Consider the following 6,000-nt stretch of genomic DNA (forward strand, 5'->3'; position numbering starts at 1 on the left):
AAAACTATTCTTGAATTAATTAAGTAGAGAAAGCAGAATTGGATCACGAAATAAGAGTATATTTTTAGAATGAAGTTACTGTGGGTTAAATTAAGATAAAATCTTGGAAATTAATTAAATTGAAATTAGAATTAAAATATCATTACATATATATATATATATATATATATATATATATATATATATATATATATATATATGAACCTAAAAACCATATTACATCCATCTGAATACTTTGTTCTAGTGATTCACTCATGGAAACCCTGATGGTGGTTGGGGAAAGTAGTTAAACTCAAACATTTTGAAATTATACTCTGTTAATGTTCATTAAAATACTGAATTGTTTTGGAGGTGCCCTTTACCTGAGACGAGGTATTGAATGTCCTGATGAATTGAGTTAAAACAACAAAGCAACATGTTTGTCGTATTTCCATACGAAAGAAGGGCCACCCAGCTCCTCGAGACCAAACCATTCCAAAAAATATCCATTTCCCGAAGATTGTACTCTTTAAAGCAGAATACATAAAATTAAATTAAATTCTATAAAATAATTTCCTTGCAATATATTCAGCGCTGACGGTTTGAATATTCTAACTTTCCCTTACTTTGGATACTCTCTTGAAATGGTTGCATAAAAGAGAATCATGATAGCTGTCAGTGCAACTAAACTGAAAAGAGTGTTAACTGCAAATTGTTCCATGCTTCCTATACCTGTTCATACGTTTCCTGACAATTTACAGAGAAAATATTTATGAGAAAATCTAAAGCCCAAAATCGCATAACCTAAAACCAAGTATATTTTTAAAGATCGAAATATCGCACATGTTATCAGTTTTCTTTTGACTTCAAAAAAAGAATTTTCTGCTAAAAATGTACTCATATATTGAGAAGAGATGATGCCATTAAAATTTTTTAGCTCCTTCTCTATTTAAGCAATCTAGTCACTCACCTTCTCAAGTACTGTAGAATCATTCAGTATCGACTTAGGAGATAATCTAAGATAGTTTTTTCTTAAATGCTTACTAAATCTTCCAATAAGTCAGAAATAAAGAAGGAAAGGCACAGTTAAACATTTAAGCCTCAAACACAAATAAATAATGAAAAAATATAAGAAACAAATTGAATTTTAAAAGAAATCACTTTTCATATTTCAAACCCAGTCTTATGTAATTCTTCTAATTCTATAAACAGAGAAAGACGTAAACAATGCTGATGATATTGAATCCCTTACTATATAGTTTCAGACTCTGAATCCTTCTCACAGATCATCTCTCCAATCATATTACGGAACTTGATTTTAAATTATTCAAAATCTTAATAAGTTAGAGAATTTCTATTCAAAAGAGGCAATTAAAGAAATGCCACCGGCTATTGGCCGTCAACAACCACAATCCTCATGAGCGGGAACTGTCTAGACGGAATCTCGCAGAAACAAAAACGTATGAGACTTTCGTGCCATAAAGCTTAAAATCAATTCGTTCCTCCATCATAGCTACTTTAATGAACGTAGTCTGCGTAGTCATTTTAAATTCTAAAATGACTACCCAGACACATTTCTACAAAAACTAGAATACTTCATAGTTATTTTTTCAACTCATTTCTAAAAAGTTAAATACTCTACATAAGTTATATACCAAGTGATTACAAAAAAGAAAAAAAAAACTTTCAAAATATATGAGACCGTAACTATCATACCGTCCAAAGAAACGGAAAAAAATTTTTGTTCAATTTATTTTGAGATATGCACAAAAAATCACATGAAAAACAACAGTTAACTTGTCACAGTTACGGCTATTGTGACAAAATTTCAAAAGTTTCAAATGGCAGCAGCAACTTCCTTTTTGTTGGAATGTTTTCTCCATAGCAGAAAGCAATATGCAGCAGTGGAAAGGCACTTATAGCAAGAAAATGACCAGCGCTAGACAAACTAAGGAAAAAAAAGCGAGCGAAAACAACTGTGTTATGCTTACCAAAGAAATGAAGTTCAACAGATCTCTGTCGGCATAATGCGTGCTTCGGTGGCAGGCACCATATGCCGCATACACTTTGTATGCGGCATATGCATATACAGGGTGGGTTTTTTTTTAACTGATGATACTCAGAGACCTTTGTAGCTTGAACTATCAGCCGCAAAGACATCAAATTTTGTACGGGGACAATTAATTACATGGGAAAAAGAAGTCCGCAAAAAAAAAAAAAAAAAAAAAAGCTCCAAAAGTTGCCGATTGGGGAAAATGTGGCACTTTACACTTTAAGACAGCTAAATTTTGCATAAAACACGAGGAAAAAATTGAAAATGCGAAATCCCGATTTCAGTTATAAAAAAGTAGCGGTGCATTGAAAATCATTTCAAGCATCAGTTGATTTGTAAAATGCGCCTCGCTTTAAAACAACATGCATTACTCGTGAAGCTCTTTTATCTTAATCAATTCAATGCAGCGGTCGCTCTTTGCGAATTTAGAAGTAGAAACAATTTACATAGAGGATCTCTATCAATTAATGCAGTGAAAGCAATGATTAAAAAATTTGAAAAAAACAGGTTCTCTCGCAACTTGGCCTGGTAGAGGACGGAAACCTGTAACGGAGGATACGATCACAGAAGTTGCGACTGCAATCGTTGAAAGTAATCAGACGAGCACTGCTGGTAATAGCAGCACACGTGGAGTTGCCCGGCAACTGGATGTTAGTTCTCCAACAGTATGGAAAGTTTTAAGAAAAATTCTTCAATTTTATGCATATAAAATTAGCCTCTTGCATGAATTAAAACCTACAAATGATGTTCTTCGATTAACCTTTGCTTTGATATTTCTTGCCAGGATGGATGGAGGTCGACGAGGCTTGGCCTTGGACAATTCTCTGGAGTGATGAGGCCCATTTTTATTTGAATGGGACTGTTAACACTCAGAATTCTAGAATTTGGGTATCTGAACAATCCCATGCATTTCAAGAAATCCCACTCCATTCTCAAAAAGTAATGGTTTGGTGTGGTTTTACAACAGATTTTATCATCGAACCATACTTTTTTGAGACTATAACCCAAGCAGGACCACAGACACTTGTTCCGTAACGCTCAAAGATATCATGATATGCTAAGTAGTTTTGTCATCCCACAACTTCAGCAAAGGCAATGCAATTCAGCAAAGGTTAGATAAAATTGTCTTTTTGCAGGATGGAGCACCACCACATATTGGTACATCCGTACAGCAACTGTTGCGCAATCACTTTACAGAAGAAAGAGTCATTAGTCACTGTTTTCGTGTTGCATGGCCAGCTCGCTTCCCGGATCTAACCCCATATGACTTTTTTTTCTGTGGGTTATTTAAAATCTAAGGTTTCTCTTGGTGGAGTCTCGAACTTATCAGTTTTAAAGGAAAAAATAATACGGACTGTTATGAATATACCTCCAGAAATGTTGCATTCAGCTGTGGAGAGTACGCTGTGCAGAATGCAATGCTTAGTCCAAGAAACTGGAGGTCATATTGTAAATAGCCGATGTCTTCCCCAAAAAAGAGATTCTATTGAATAAAAATAAAAGAACAAAGAATAAAAAGGAAATTGAATAAAATCTCTTTTTTTTCTTTGTCATTCATTTATCTATTTACTGTAACATTTTTAATTTTATCATGCAGTTAAACCAAAAATTTAGATCAAAAACTCAACATTCCCCCATCGGCAACTTTTCGAACTAAATTTTTTTTCGCGGATTCATTTTTTCCCTGTCGTCAATAGTCCCCCCAAAAAATTCGGTGGCTTAGTGGCTGATAGTTCCACCTACACAGGTCTCTCAATATCTTCAGTTTTAAAAAAAACATTCTATATATATATACATAGTATTTGGCACCTTTGGAGGGATGAGTATTAAATTTTTCTTATTTATGCAGTAAGTATATTATTAAAAAGACAGATATTTAAATAATCAAATTAACATAATTCAAAAATTGTGTAGGGGAATATTAGAAAAACAAGCTAGTAAAATGTTTCATACAACTTATTTTGCTTTTCAAAAGACGCAAAAAATGTATTACTACTTTTGCCTTTGCAAAATATTTTATCATCATAATATTATTTGTGTATTTTTAATATGACCATTCTCACTGCCACCCCTCCATAGCCTTGGTAGCTTAGTCAGAAATGGTTCTGGCGCAACAAGCGTAGCCGCGGTGGCTTGGTGGTAAGGTCTCGGCTTCGGTACCAGAGGGTTTCAGGTTTGAGATCCCCTTCCCTCAACGAACTGTAGTGTAAGCGGGTCTGGTGCACGTTAAATCCGTCGGTGCCAAACGTCCTCCCGATGGTGTGGTGTGGAATATTAGAGAGGGGTTGCCAGCTCAAGGATGGTCCTCGTTATCTGAAAGGTGTTCAAAATTACACTATCCATCCCATAATAGTCCCTAATGGAACGGAACGTTGATATAACTAATTTAAACGGCACAGTAAACTATATCAGAATTCCCTTTTTCGTTCGAAGCATTCTGAAACCATAACTTAACCACCCTCCTTAGCATTTTCAGTTTAAAAATTCATAAATAAATGCAATTAAATATTATAAAAAATGTTTATAACTTTTTCATTTAAAAGGCGTTTACATTTAACATAAACAGTTAATCACAGTCGCGATGAATTCATAACCCCAATAATTATAGAATACTCGCCATTTCAACGAGTCAACAAAAATCGACCCACCCCAAGGCAGGATAGAGTCAATGGACATTGGGAGGTTCGATTTATAGAATCTCTTCATGAGACTAGTCTGTCTAATAAGCACGCCATTCTCAAATTCCATAGAAAATTCAAGCTTTTTTCTTGAAATTTTATTCTGTATATTTCTTAAAAATAAAAAATATCTCGAAATTATATGGCATTTATATTAAAATATAAAATTTTAAATTAAAAAAATATTAGAGTATTTATTAACAGAAATAGAATTTAGAAAAATTGGATGCATGATCCTACTCTGAAAACATCGTCTATGGCAGAAAAAAAAATCGCAGACATAACAGAGCTTCTAAAATTTTGTTTCAAAGAAATTGTGAATACAAAAAATATCCTGAAGTAGAAAAACATTAATTTTTGCATGATTTCTTGCTTCAAATATTCTCGAAAAATAATAGAATAGATACCGAGAATATATATAGAGGTAAAAAGAAATGGCACTGAAATTGAATTTAAAAGCTTCGTTCTTTTCAATTACATGTCCTCATAATTTGCAAATTCTACATGAAATTTGAAATAGGTTGGTAAGTTTGGAACTAAAAATATATTAATTGAAAAGACGTTAAAAATGATTTTAAATGTTACCAAGCAAAAATGATGGAATTAAGCTGAAGGACATTTATAATGTTGATGAAAAAGGACTATTTTATCATCTCATGCCTGCCTTTCTCATATTCAAAGGTGACAGCTGGCATGATGGAAATGATTCTAAAGATCGTTTAACTTTTTTACTTTGTACCAAAGCTGATGCAAGTAAGAGTGATTCCTCTAATTACAGGAAAATATGGTAGCTAAGGTATTGTGAGCACTTAAATATATAGACAGAAAGTTATGAAGCAAATGAAGAAGAATGGAATGACGCGAACAGTTTTACTGGCCTGACTTTAAAACATTTATAATGATGTTTAAACTTTCATGCCCTACGCTTTTTTAAGAAAGTAATATTTTGAAAAGTGGTTCCTTTTCCATCGAATTTAATGAGAAAAGTACAATCTTTAGAATTATAATAATTTAAAAGGACACTTCTGAAAGCATTTACTTCAGCATGCACTTTAAACGCCCACGGAAAGATAAATTAGTTTAGATGAAAAGTATTATCTTTCTTGCATGGAATCAAATCTAATTTGAAATAATAAGGAATGTGAGATTCCTCCCATGGAATTTGAAATAATAAAGAATTTTTTCTCCTTCACCATGTACCAAGTTTAATTTGAAATAATAAGGAATTTTATCTCCTTCACCAGAAACCGTCCCATTTGAATTTACAAGGAATTTAAGCTTTCTCGCATG

This window comes from Argiope bruennichi, chromosome 7, assembly GCF_947563725.1.
Source record: "Argiope bruennichi chromosome 7, qqArgBrue1.1, whole genome shotgun sequence".
NCBI classification, from domain to species: domain Eukaryota; kingdom Metazoa; phylum Arthropoda; class Arachnida; order Araneae; family Araneidae; genus Argiope; species Argiope bruennichi.